This window comes from Symphalangus syndactylus, chromosome 18, assembly GCF_028878055.3.
Source record: "Symphalangus syndactylus isolate Jambi chromosome 18, NHGRI_mSymSyn1-v2.1_pri, whole genome shotgun sequence".
NCBI classification, from domain to species: domain Eukaryota; kingdom Metazoa; phylum Chordata; class Mammalia; order Primates; family Hylobatidae; genus Symphalangus; species Symphalangus syndactylus.
This window is the reverse complement of record NC_072440.2, coordinates 44268896-44282734: the sequence shown is the minus strand read 5'-3', so window position 1 is coordinate 44282734 and position 13839 is coordinate 44268896. Positions and strand designations below refer to the sequence as shown.

The 13839-nt window shown below is 39.5% G+C and overlaps 1 protein-coding gene across 2 annotated transcripts in view; it reads right to left on the bottom strand.

Moving 5' to 3' along the window:
* Window positions 1-13839, bottom strand: part of PLPP1 (phospholipid phosphatase 1) — a 112256-nt gene that overhangs the window by 80958 nt on the left and 17459 nt on the right. The window lies entirely within an intron of this gene.

The window sequence follows — 13839 nt, the reverse complement described above, 5'->3', positions numbered from 1 at the left end:
ACACATACACATACACACACACACACTAAAGGTCATCTAAGGACACTTCTATTACTAAAGTGTAAGAAATATAATCTAAAATAATTAGTATGTAGAAGCCCACAGACTAAACTGTTCAGCAGAATATGACTTCAAAGAAGACTAGAATTAACACGTGATATTTCCACTTTTTCCCCTAACTTTCCTTTTTTTTTTTTTTTTGAGAGTGTCTCTGTCACCCAGGCTTGAGTGCAGTGACACCAAAATGGCTCACCACAGCCTCAACCTCTGAAGCTCAGGTAATCCTCCCACCATAGCCTTCTGAGTAGCTCAAACTATAGGTGCACATCACCACACCCAGCTAATTTTTGTATTTTATGTAGAGACAGGATTTTGCCATGTTGCCCCGGCTGGTCTCAAACTCCTGGTCTCAAGTGATGTGTCTGCCTTGGCCTCCCAAAGTGCTAGAATTACAGGTGTGAGCCATCCTCTCTAAATTCTAGAGAAAGAATTTAGAAGGGCTAAATTTCCTTCTCTCCCTTACCTCCTCCCAATTTTACCCTCTTCTTATCCTCCTATATTTTCTATACTTCATCTACTCAACTGGCTATCATGCAGAACTAAAGTCATTTTTAGGATTATTTACACTTATTGGTAATTGTGTACTTCCCATTCTCATTTCAAAAGTAGACGTTAGGCCAGTTGCAGTGGCTCATGCCTGTGATCCCAACATTTTGGAAGGCCAAGGCAGGAGGATCACTTGAGGCCAGGAGTTCAAGACCAGCCTGAACAACACAGGGAGACTCCCATCTCTACACATCTACACGCAAAAAAACAAAACAAACAAATAGCAGAGGTTTATTTCTTTAAGGAAAATGAAAACATTTATTGAGTATCTACTATTTGCCTGATATTTGCCTATATATTATCTCTAATCTTAACAATTCTGTAACGTAGAAAAAAAAAAGGTCTCCCCAAAATATCTATGTTTGAAAACTTAAAAGTCAATGAGTCACAGGTCAAGAAAAGTCAAAAGGTAAATGACAAAATAGTTAAAAATGAACAAGGAAAATACCACAAATCGAAACTTAAAGGATACAGCTAAAATACCACACATGAAAATTGTAAACCCTTAAATTCCTACATTAGAAATTAATAAAACTGGCTGGTGCAGTGGTTCACACCTGTAATCCTAACACTTTGGGAGGCTGAGGTGGCCAGATCACTTGAGGTCAGCCTGGCCAACACAGCAAAACCCCATCTCTACGAAAATTACAAAAATTAGCCAGGCATGATGGTGCGTGCCTGTACTCCCAGCTACTCTGGAAGCTGAGGCAGGAGAATCACTTGAACTCAGGAGGTGGAGCCGGGCACAGTGGCTCACGCCTATAATCCCAGCACTTTGGGAGACTGCGGCGGGCAGATCACTTGAGGTCAGGAGTTTGAGACCAGCCTGGCCAACATGGTGAAACCCCATCTCTACTTAAAATACAAAAATAAGCCAGGCATGGTGGTGCGCACCTGTAATCCCAGCTACTTGGGAGACTGAGACAGGAGAATTGCTTGAACCTGGGAGGCAGACGTTGCAGTGAGCTGAGATCATGCCACTGCACTCCAGCGTAGGCAACAGAGCAAGACTCTGTCTCAAAAAAACAAAACAAAACAAAACAAAACAAAAACCTTATTTTTAAAAGCTCAAGAAACTAAAAGCAATATAGAACAGAAATTAAAGAAATGAAAAATAAAGGAAAAGACTATCAACAAAACCAAATGCCTTTTTTTAAACAGGCTGATGAAATGGTCAGTCTTACTTTAGCTTAAGAATATAAAAGAAGACACAAATACAGCAAATTACTAAAAAAAAAAAAAAAAAAAAAAAGGCACTCATTTTATCTCTGGGCTGAATTTCATCAAACTCAGAGACATTAAGTAACTCACCCAAGTGCATAGCACTTGAATGTATACTAAGTCAGATAACCCAGTATTACACAGTTGGTAAGCAGGGAAACCAAAACATTAACAAAAAGTTTCTCTTCTTTTCACCACATTACACAGCCTCTCTCTTAGGAAAGGAGTCTAACTTCCAGGGTCTCTATGTGATACACACAATAAATCTTACCCTACTAAATTTGGTTAAGCAGCCATCCTGCTGCAAACTATGGAAGAGAAATGTCGAAACCTCAGCAAAATTTATAAGAAAAATAAACAGTGTGGGAGTTGCTTCTAGGAGCTGATTTTTTACCAAAAAGGTAATAAATAAAACTAATATGTAAGAAACACATTCCATTCCCCCCAAAATTCCAGCATATGTAAATTTAACCATGTTTGTACATTTTTCTACATGTATATTTGGATCTGACAAGTTAAGTCTACAGTTACTTTTGTGAAGTTTGCTTCCATGAACCCTTTCATTTTCTTCTTTTAGTAGTCAAAGGTTAGAAGTAAATAAAATTTTTTTTTGCTCTTTACTACTTTGTTACCTGAGCAGTTTTCAGAAAGTTTATTTATTCCAAACTTAAGGAATGTTCTTTGTGTCCAATTCAGTTTGTACAAAATACATTTTGGGGAGAAAAATATGCAATATATTTCTTGCTTTCTTTGGAAACAGGTGTTGCAAATTCTTTCCAGAATCACATGGAAAATTCTCCTACTAATCAAGTTGTGTGTTATTTCTGAACAGAAAGGGTTCCCTTCCCCTTCTTTACGAAAGATCATTAGATGTCCAAGAGTAAAGAAAGTCATTCAAAATTTTACCAACTTAATAAGCAAAACTAAAGTTTGCCAGATAAGACAGCTTGTTTCCTCTGTAGGTCAAGTATACAGACTCCATCCTGATTATCATTCCTGATCATTTGGCACATGTTTCATGTCTAGCACACACCTAGACATTCATATCTGGCACTCAGAAAAGAATACAGACTGAAGATGAATATCCGGAATTATCAGTTATAAAGGAAATAGCTGAAGCCATGAGACTTTAAGATCATTCGGAAAAAGTGGCATGAGCCATAATCTTGGAAAGAAAATAGAAAGTCAATAGCCAACTAAGAAGAAATGAACTACCAGGAAAGTAGGATGAAGACTATGAAAGGGAGCAGGGAAAACGAAGGAGCACTTTTCAAAAACGTTAATAGTAGCTACTTTTTACTTAACCCCCACCTTATGCCATGACAGCATGCTAGGTGTTACAGCTTTCTAATCCTTTAATAAGTTTAAAAGGTAAATATTATTGTATCATTTTGAAAATGAGGAAACCTGCCCAAAGCCATGTAGGTTGCAGAATTGGGATTCAAACCCAATTGAGTCAATGAGACCGAGAGCCCTCTGGGTTCACCTGGTCTTAGTGAACCCAGCAGACTCTCAGTCTCATTGAGTAGTAAAAGAACAAAGTACAGATAAAAGGTCACCGATTTTTTTAATCCACCTATCTGCACACTGATCACTGATAACTTTTTTTTTTTTTTGAGACAGAGTCTCATTCTGTTGCCCAGGCTGGAGTGCAATGGCACAATCTCAACTCACTGCAACCTCCACCTCCCAGGTTCAAGCAATTCTCATGCCTCAGCCTCCTGAAGAGCTGGGATTACAGGCATGTGCCACCATGCCTGGCTAATTTTTATATTTTTAGTAGAGACGGGGTTTCGCCATGTTGGCTAGGCTGGTCTCAAACTCCCAGCCTCAAGCAATCCTCCTGCCTCAGCCTCCGAAAGTGCTAGGATTACAAGCGTGAGCCACCATGCCTGGTCTAATAATTCTTGACTGAAGGCCATGTCCAGTTTGCATGACCTCCCCAAAGAGGACCCAGGGCCTTCTACCCTCCACAGCCATACAAATGAAATATGAAGTTTATTTCTTCCCACTTCCCATTATCTTTGGCCCTGATGGAAAAGGTATGGCAAGCAGGAAGAAAGTGAGATAAGATACTGTAGGCACCTCTGTGTGTCTGGCACCATATTGAATATTTATTTTCATTTAATCCTCATAATTTTAAAACACATGATCCAAGAAGGCACAGATATTTCTGTTTTGTTCACCAATATATCCCAAGTACTTAAGTCATTGCCTAGAACAAGGCAGGCCTTCAACAAATATTTGATGAACAGTCATCCTGCAAAACAGGTATTATTATCCCCATTTTAAAGATCAGGGAGTGGCTCAGAGAGGACAAGTAACTTAATTAAAATCACACATATAATAAGCAGGGTGAAATTAAAAATATCTAATAACTCATATTTGTACCAGCATTGGCCACTCAGAACAGACACTAGCTGGTGCTAGAGGAGCTGGGTTCTGCTTCAAACTTTTAGTTGAGGGATCATGGGGAGGTCCATAGGAGGGACCAAGACAATGAAGAGTCATGGGGCAGGGGAAAGGAAGATCCAGGTGTACACTGGCTGTCAGCCTCAATAGTTAAGTGGTGCACTCAGGATTCCAACCTGTACTTATTTGACCCTAAAACTTTCTAAATAAAGTGGGTACTATTTAGAAGATTTTAGAGTCAGATAAGTCAGAGAACAACTAGAGCTTTTAATACAGTAGAAAAAAAACTAGTCAAAACAACTACAATGGGAAATGGAATTAGAACTGAATTTAAAAATTGGTAACTGAACTCAATCTGCTGTTAGACAACCAAAAAACAGGATGATTTCACTAAAGTAAGGTAGAGGGGAATGAGTAACAAAGAGAAATAAATGTGAATGGGCAAAGCAAAGCTACAGCATGAAGGTTTTCAATTTCAGGTAAACAATTTGTGTATGTTTCAATAAGAAATGAAAAATCAACACTGGTTCTTGAGCAAGAAAGCTGTGCTTCAGGACAATGAATTTGTGCAAGGTATTGGTAGGGAAGCGGCAGAGCCTGGTGGCAGGTGAGAGGGATCAGTGATAGAGGGCACTGTACAGTATATTTGAGTGTGATTCACAGAGATGTTAGGAAAAGTGTTAACAGGCAAGAATGCAAAGAACAGTGCACCCTCAATTTTTAGAGGCACCTACATTCTGATCACTTAGCTTACAGTCACCATCTCTCTGTGGCTGACATGGTTTTATTATAAAAAGTACTTCATTATCTTTTCTTTTTTATTTTAAAATTAGGGTAAAAGGGAGAAAAAGCAGTTGGGATATAGGATATAAGTGACACTTACCAAAGATGGTTTTTACATTTGTAGTTTTACGTCAATAATTGCCTATAATATCCTCAACCTTGGAGTAGCTTAGTTCATTAAGACACTTAAAATAAATTTGTGTATATATTTAATGAGCTTTAAAAAAATCACGAGCTATTAGGGCAGGTTACTTCACTATGGACTCTCAGATTTCTGCACAAATAAAAAACAAGTTAACCTATTTATTTATATACTAACAAAAACAAAAAGCAAACCTTCTCACCTGTTGTTCCCTTCCCAGAAAGGCACAAGAAAACAGTGCCAACTGGCCAAGAACAACATTAATTCCTTCCACTCCGTCATGGTACAGCTGTTCCCTTTCTTTCTCTTCCCTTTTAAGATGGCAAAGGTCACAATCAGTAGTAAACTGTCCACGTGATTTTTATATGCCAAAAGCAAGGAGATAACTGAGGTAAAGGGTACTGGGAGAGACAGCTGATTTTTTTCAATTGTACTTTCTCCTGGCCACTCATCAGGAAACTATTTGGGGCTTCCCTGGTATTTGAAGCTATAACTTAATAACTTCTCTGCCAAAAAGCATTCTGTTTACATGAAACTAGGGTTAGAAGTGATATAAGCACATTTAGAAAGGGACAAAAACCTACAGCAAAACTGTAAAGTAACATTTACATCACAGTAGTTGGCATAATCAAAAATGCATTATGCTATGTGAAAGAGACTAGACTCAAATGGCTACATACCATATAGCCTTTATGATTCCATTTATATGACATTATATGACATTCCATTTATATGACATATAGGACAGAGAACACATCACTGTTTGCCAGAAGTCAAGGCTGGTGGGAGGAGCTGACTACAAAGGAGAAGAATGAGGGCACTCAGGGAGGTAACAGACCAATTCTGTATCTTGATTGTATCTGGTTACAGGACTAAATTCCATATTATTTGAATTCACAGAACTGTACACTAAATGAGTAAATCTTACTATACATAAATTTTTAAAATACAACAATTAAATGTTAGCTTAAGCCTCATCTCACCTACTCCTCATACCTATTTCAAATCTCTTGACATGCTCTACGCAATGACCCCACCCCCTCTACCTAGCTAATGCCTACTTGCCATTCTAGCTTCTATTCAGCTACTGGTGGAACCAATCCTTTGGTGTGCCAGGGTGGAGTACTGGACAGAGTTGGGTAGTCAAGTATATCTGGCTGGGTTTACTTCTGGCTTTCTCCCAGTTACTACTTGTGGGAGCTTGGGCAAACTACTAACCTGTCTGAGCTCAGTTTCCTCATCTGGTAAGTAAGAATAAATACTATGTACATACCTCCCAGAACTGTTGCAAACTAAGAGCCTAATAATGTGCCTAACTTAGTGCCTGGCACATTAAGAGAATTAATAAATGCTTACTCCCTGATCTTTCTCCCCTGCCTACTGCCCTCACAACCCCTGCTCTCTTTCTGAGCCCCCATGGACCTTATACATATATAAACCTATCACAACACTTAGTTTATTATTGTAATTATCTCTGCAAATAAAATGTGTCTATGTATCTCTTTAATCCCAGAATTCACAGAAACCAGCATATTCATTGCCTAATAGTAAATTGTTTGAAGAATAATCTGTCCACCTGATCTGATCTTGTTGTTAAAGGAGTTACTGGAAAAGAGAGAGAAGCAGGCTGAAAAGGACAGAGTACAGTGAGAGAGTCTGAGATGGACAACCCAAGGTTTGCCAAAGTTTCCACAAGGATGTTGTACACAGCATAACAGCACAATTGCAAATAACCTAAATATCCAAAAATGGGGGCAAAGTGACTTATACCAAATACATACAATGAAATACCATATAACCATTAAAATTTCAGAGACAATTATATTGAAAATTACAAAATATATGTATATATGCAGTAATATCACAACTTTTTTTTTCTTTTAAAGCATCGGTTTAAAAAAAAATGTGGGTATATGGACATTAAAAAGCACTAGAAAGATAAGCAACCAAAATGTTAAAAGGGGTAATCTTTGGATGATGGTGAGAATATTACTAATATTTTCTTTTCTGGGCTCTTTAGACTTTAGCAATTTAACACGTGTTGGTTTTTTGTTGTTTTTTTTTTTTGAGATGAAGTCTAGCTGTGTCGCCCAGGCTGGAGTGCAGTGGCGCGATCTCTGCTCACTGCAAGCTCCGCCTCCAGGGTTGACGCCATTCTCCTGCCTCAGTCTCCAGAGTAGCTGGGACTACAGGTGCCGGCCACCATGCCCAGCTAATTTTTTTTTTTTTTTTTTTTGTAGTTTTAGTGGAGACGGGGTTTCACCGTGTTAGCCAGGACGGTCTCGATCTCCTGATCTCGTGATCTGCCCACCTCGGCCTCCCACAGTGCTGGGATTACAGGCTGAGCCACCGTGCCCAGCCAACATATGTTAATTTTAGAAAACTAGGTCAGGCGCAGTGGCTCACGCCTGTAATCCTAGCACTTTAGGAGGCCGAGGCAGGTGTATCACCTGAGGTCAGGAGTTCGAGACCAGCCTGACCAACATGGCGAAACCCCTACTTTACTAAAAAATACAAAAATTAGCTGGGCGTGGTGGCAGGTGGCAGCCTGTAATCCCAGCTACTCAGGAGGCTGAGGCAGGAGAATCGTTTGAATCTGGGAGGCGAAGGTGGCAGTGAGCCAAGATCGTGCCATTGCACTCCAGCCTAGGCAACAAGAACAAAACTCCTCAAAAAAATAAAAAAGAAAAAAAGAAACTTCAGGAATCAGAATATTTTTGAAGAAAGCAAGCTGGCCAGGCGAGGCAGCTCAAGCCTATAATCCCAGCAATTTGGGAGGCTGAGGTGGGTGGATCACCTGGGGTCAGGAGTTCAAGACCAGCCTGACCAACATGATGAAATCCCGTCTCTCCTAAAAATACAAAAATTAGCCAGGCATGGTGGCAGGTGCCTGTAATCCCAGCTATTTGGGAGGCTGAGGCAGGGAAATCACTTGAACCTGGGAAGTAGAGGTTGTAGTGAGCTGAGATCACACCACTGCACTCCAGCCTGGGTGACAGAGCAAGACTCTGTCCCAAAAAAAAAAAAAGAAAGAAAGAAAAAAAGCTAACATAGAACTTACTAATGACAGTATTCCATATCATCCAAGGTTCAAATGTCTAAAAATTAGAGTTAAAAAGTGGATTGTGCCAAATCTATACAATGAAATACTATGTATTTCCAAAGTCAAAAGAGTAAAATACATTGTAAACTACACACACACACACACACCCCTTTGGGGAAAGAAACAAGGTATGGGGAGCTCTTCTAATGGAAAAGTAATTTTTAACTTGGAAAATCTGTAACAGATGTACAAGAACATTTCATCAAATATTAACAACACTGTATTTTAGTGGTCTTTCTTCAAACGCTTGTCAAAAACCAATAAATTTCAGAAGACAAAGCAGGATAGTGAATCAAGGAGAAGGTTCCCCTTTGAAGTACAGTTTCTACAGAGTTTATTAAGTCTTTAAAGAACTTGTGACCTGTAGAGTTTTGTCCAGGTATTATTTAAGCTTGTAAAACAAAGCATCCTATATTCAGGTGAGAACACGTGGTTAACTTATCTCTCTCTCTGAACCAACAATGAGATTTCTAGTCTTAGCAATTCTACCCACAAAATTCCCTTAACCAATGAAGTCTCCCTTATTAGTAACTGGGAAAGAAATATTTCTCCTATTCCACAGTAAGGCCCATATTCCAAAGAATACCAAGTATGTGTTTACTATAGTATTACTACTATAATGACTTTTTTTTTTTTTTTTTTTTTTGAGACACAGTCTTGCTCTGTCGCCCATGCTGGAGGACAGTGGCATGATCTTGGCTAACTGCAACCTCTGCCTCCAGGGTTCAAGCAATTCTTCTGCCTCAGCCTCCAGGGTATCTGGGACTACAGGCAGGTACCACCACACCTGGCTAATTTTTGTATTTTGTTTGTTTGTTTGTTTGTTTGTTTTTTAAGTAGAGACAGGGTTTCACCATGTTGTCCAGGCTGGTCTGGAACTCCTAACCCCAGGTGATCTGCCTGCCTTGGCCTCCCAAAGTGCTGGGATTACAGGCATGAGCCACTGCACCTGGCCTATATTAACTCTTGAATAAAGCTGGCAAATTCTAATGTTCTTATAAAAATTCTAGGGTAATCAACTTCTGTAAAGGTTCATACATAGGCTAGGAGTGGTGGCTAATGCCTATAATCCTAGCACTTTGGGAGGCAGAGGTGAGAGGATAACCCTGAGCCCAGCCTGGACAACACAGTGAGACCAGGACGCGACAAAAATTTTAAAAATTAGCCAAGCACGGCAGTGCACATCTGTGGTTCCAGCTACTCAGAAGGCTGAAGTGTGAGGAATGCTTAAGCATAGGAGGTCAAGGCTACAGTGAGCCATGTTTGTGCCACTGCACTTCAGCCTGGGAGACAGAGGTTGTGTAGGGTGGGGATTGAGAGCACATTTTAACACCTTTAAGGAGACTGCTTTAGCAATCAAACTTACAGAAATCAGACTGACTTCATTTCAGTCATTTTGGTATACAATTAGTTATCTCAGTGTTCAAAATATGTATAGAAAAAAACTCGAGAATCAAAAATACAAACAAAAAATTTTAAATGGCCAGGCACAATGGCTCATGCCTATAATCCCAGCACTTTGGTAGGCCAAGGCAGGCAGATCGCTTGAGCCCAGGAGTGCAAGACCTGCCTAGGCAACATAACAAAACCCCATCTCTACAAAAGAAACAAGTATAAAAATTAGTCAGGTGTGGTGGCATGCGCCTGTAATCCCAGCTACTCAGGAGGCTGAGGTGGGAGGATCAAATTGAGCCCTGGAGGTCAAGGCTGCAGTTAGCTGTGATCACACCACTGCACTCCACCCTGAACAACCGAGTGAGGAAGACCTGGTCTCAAAAAAAAAAAAAAATTAATCAAATAAAATCCAAACCTGACACCTCAACTGGTTTTGAAAGTTCATATCTCCCCACCATAAAAAAAAATTTTAAATCTTTAAAGTATTTATGTGGGCCAGGCAAGGTGGCTCACGCTTGTAATCCCAGCACTTTAGGAGGCCGAGGCGGGCAGATCATGAGGTCAGGAGATCGAGACCACGGTGAAACCCCAACTCTACTAAAAATACAAAAAATTAGCCGGGCATGGTGGCAGGCGCCTGTAGTCCCAGCTACTGGGAGAGGCTGAGGCAGGAGAATGGCGTGAACCTAGGAGGCGGAGCTTGCAGTGAGCCGAGATCGCGCCACTGCACTCCAGCCTGGGTGACAGAGCGAGACTCCGTCTCAAAAAAAAAAAAAAAAAAAGTATTTATGTGGGTCCATCACGTCTAGTTTGAAGTTATGCCAAATGGCAGTGGCCCAGAAACTAAAACAAAGTTATACTAAGGTGTGTCTCAGAAGGAAAACATAAAAACTCTTACTCTGGCAGGAAGTTACCAAATTGGCATATCTAAATTAGTAAGCTTTGTTTAAAACACACACACTTTTTTTTAAAAGGCACACAAATATAAGGCATACATGCCAAAAACGTCTGGCAAAATACTTATTTATTGGTTATTATTGCAGTAGCAAATCATATTTCCATTTCCCCAGAAATGTATGCTTGTATCACTCAAGTTATTTTACACAGAAGATAAGCTGAAGAAGGAAGGATTCCCACAAATTATTCCTTTGAGGCTAAGAGCAAACTTATAATGCTGAAACTACACAATAAACAACTGTTACCATGAGAAGCAAGAAAACAGGTAGACATCAGCTTATTGAATGCCTACTAAATACCTGCTACTTTATATACACAGATTGTCATTTAATCCTAACAAATCCATGAAGTAGACAGTATTCGCTTCTTTACACAAATGAAGAAATTGAAGCTCTTTAGGACTAAATAATCAACTGTGCAACCTAACACAAGAAAATAGCAAAGCAGGATTATGAAATGTTGAATACCAGGCTCCAAATCCCAGACTCTTTCCACTATACTTGGTGATAGCTGGAAAACAATGTATCAAATTCTCAGCAATGAGGGTTCTGTAAGGGTGGTCAACGATTCCTATACCATTGTTCTAAAAATGACATTTCTCCTTCTGGCAAGATTCCTCTTCCTTCATCTGGCACATCATAGGAAACCACAAAAAACAATGATCCCAGACTATTCATGTTTCAGCTGATATCCCTAACAGATCTTCCTCCCATCCTCCTCAGAGATGATCCTGCTAGCCTGTGCTTGTTATTTTCTAAAGGAGGTTCATGTTGCACATGTATTCACTCAGCCAATATTTGAGTGTCTTCTCCCTTAAGCTACCACATTCTCCCTTCTTCCTCAATCCAACTTTTTCAAAGAATAATCTATACCCAGCAATATCCATCTCTTTCAGCTTCCAACTCACCACTGAAATGGCTTTACATAAGGTTATAAATGATCTTTGTGTAACTAAACCCAATGGACCCTCTCCAGCCTTTATCTTGTTTGACCCTTCAGAAGAAAGTAGATCGTTACCACTCTCTCCACTTGGCTTCCCAGAAACACTCTCCTGGCTTTTAAGGAATTGCTTCTCAGTCTTGGTGGTCTTAATTCCCTCCAACCAATCTGAAAAGTCAGTGTTTCTCAAAGCTGAGTACAAAGTCTTCTTCCCTTTTCATTTTATAACTTCTTCCTGAAATTTCATCAATTCTCATGGCTTCAATTACCACGAATATGCCAAGGATTCTCAAAAGTCTGACCATTCCTCTGAGCTCTAGAACCATTATCCAAACAAGAACTTGATACTTCCACTTAAATATTTCAAAAGCATCTTAAACTTACATGTCCCAAACCAAACTATCTCCTCCCCATCCCCCTTCCTATCAAACAAGGTTCTCATCTAGCACACTCCACCTCAGTAACTGGCAGGAACCAACATCTGTTCAATAATACAAGCCAGAAGCTTCAGAACTATTCTTGACATTTCTCTCTCTCCTACCCTACACCTTCAACATGTCACCAAAACAGGTATCCTTTACTTCCCAAATACCTCTGAAATGTATCTACTTTTCTCCATTTCTACCACCATCACCACCACCTCTTTAGTCTCACTGCCTGCCTCACTTGGACTGTTACAGCAGCTTCCTAACTGATCTCCCTAAATCCGTTATTTCTTAGCTCTAATCTATGATTCTACCCTGCAGCCAAAGTAATCATTTTTAAAAGCTACCTCATTCTCCTTTTTTTAGACCCCTTATTATAAACTATCATAGCACCCATACTTCTCCTTCACAATACGTATTGGTTCATTTTTCATATTTATTTGTATGATTACTTGTATCTCTATTACCTAAGACAGTGCTTGGCACACAGTATATGAGCAACAGACATTTGTGGAATAAACAAATGCCCACTATGTAACGGTCAGTGGGCCACATGCCAAGGAGAACATACAGATTAAGACACAGTCCTTTTCAGATAAAGAAACTGAAGTTGTGAACTCAGGTGAGTTACCCAAGCAATAGGTGACAGAACTGAGATCCAAACTCAGACCTGTATGATTCCAATGTCCATATTCAAACTTTATGCATCCCATGAACACAAAAGAATTCTGCAAAATATCTATATATTAGTAAAAATGAATGGAAATTTGTTTCGTGTGTTAATAAAATATAAAATCTGCAGCTGAAATTGCAAGGTAAGAATCACCCTAGCATTCTAAGCTCTTCAAAAAGGTACAACACTGTTTCCCTGTTATTTTGGGTAATTATAGCTTACACAAACATAATGGTAGCCCACTCAAATAGTACCCATTTACATTCTTTATTGCAGAAAGTATTAATATGTCTTTATCTCATATAATTCACTAAAGTCTCCTATAATTCACTATAAGTCAGATAATTCACTAAAATATGTCTATGGCTAGCCTCATAGCAACTATAACACTTCTGCTACAATTATACTTGACAGTTCAAAATTTCAAACTCTCCTGCTTTTACTACAACTTTAATTTACAAAATATTCAACCAAATTACACTACCTTTCAAATCAAATATTTCTTTTTTTACTTTTTTCAAGACCCTATCTCACTCTGTCACCCACACTAGAGTGTAGTGGTGCAATCACAGCTCATTGCAGCCTTGACCTTCCCAGGCTCAGGTGATCCACCTCAACCCCCAAGTTAGCTGGGGACTATAGGCCTGCACCACCAAGCCCAGTTAATTTTGTTTTGTTTTGTTTTTTTGAGTAGAAACGAGGTTTTGTCATGTTGCCCAGGCTGGTCTTGAACTCCTGGGCTCAAGCGACCTGCCCACCCCTGCCTCCCAAACTGCTGGGAATACAGGTGTGAGCTACAACACCAGGCCCGATTTTCATCCTTAATCATGAAACGTGAGGATATGAAATAAGAGCAACCACCACAAAGTTCTTCAAGTGAGTTGCTCCTTTTTCTAGCAAATCTAGAATATGGACCTAATTAATTGACCAACCTAAAGAGCAAATTCCCTACTTCAGGCAATGTAAATCACTATCAATGTGATTCTAGACTTAATCCAACTGAAAATAAAATCTCTACCACAATCTCTTTACGGGACAGCAAACTCTGGCCTTCCAAAGCATGTTCTCATGATTAATCCTCTTTCCTCTCAAAAAAGCCTCATTCTCTTCAGAAGTGCTCCTGAAAGGCAAAAACAGAGCTACCGGCAATATTTACTTTTCTCTTTTTTGTTGTTGAGATGTT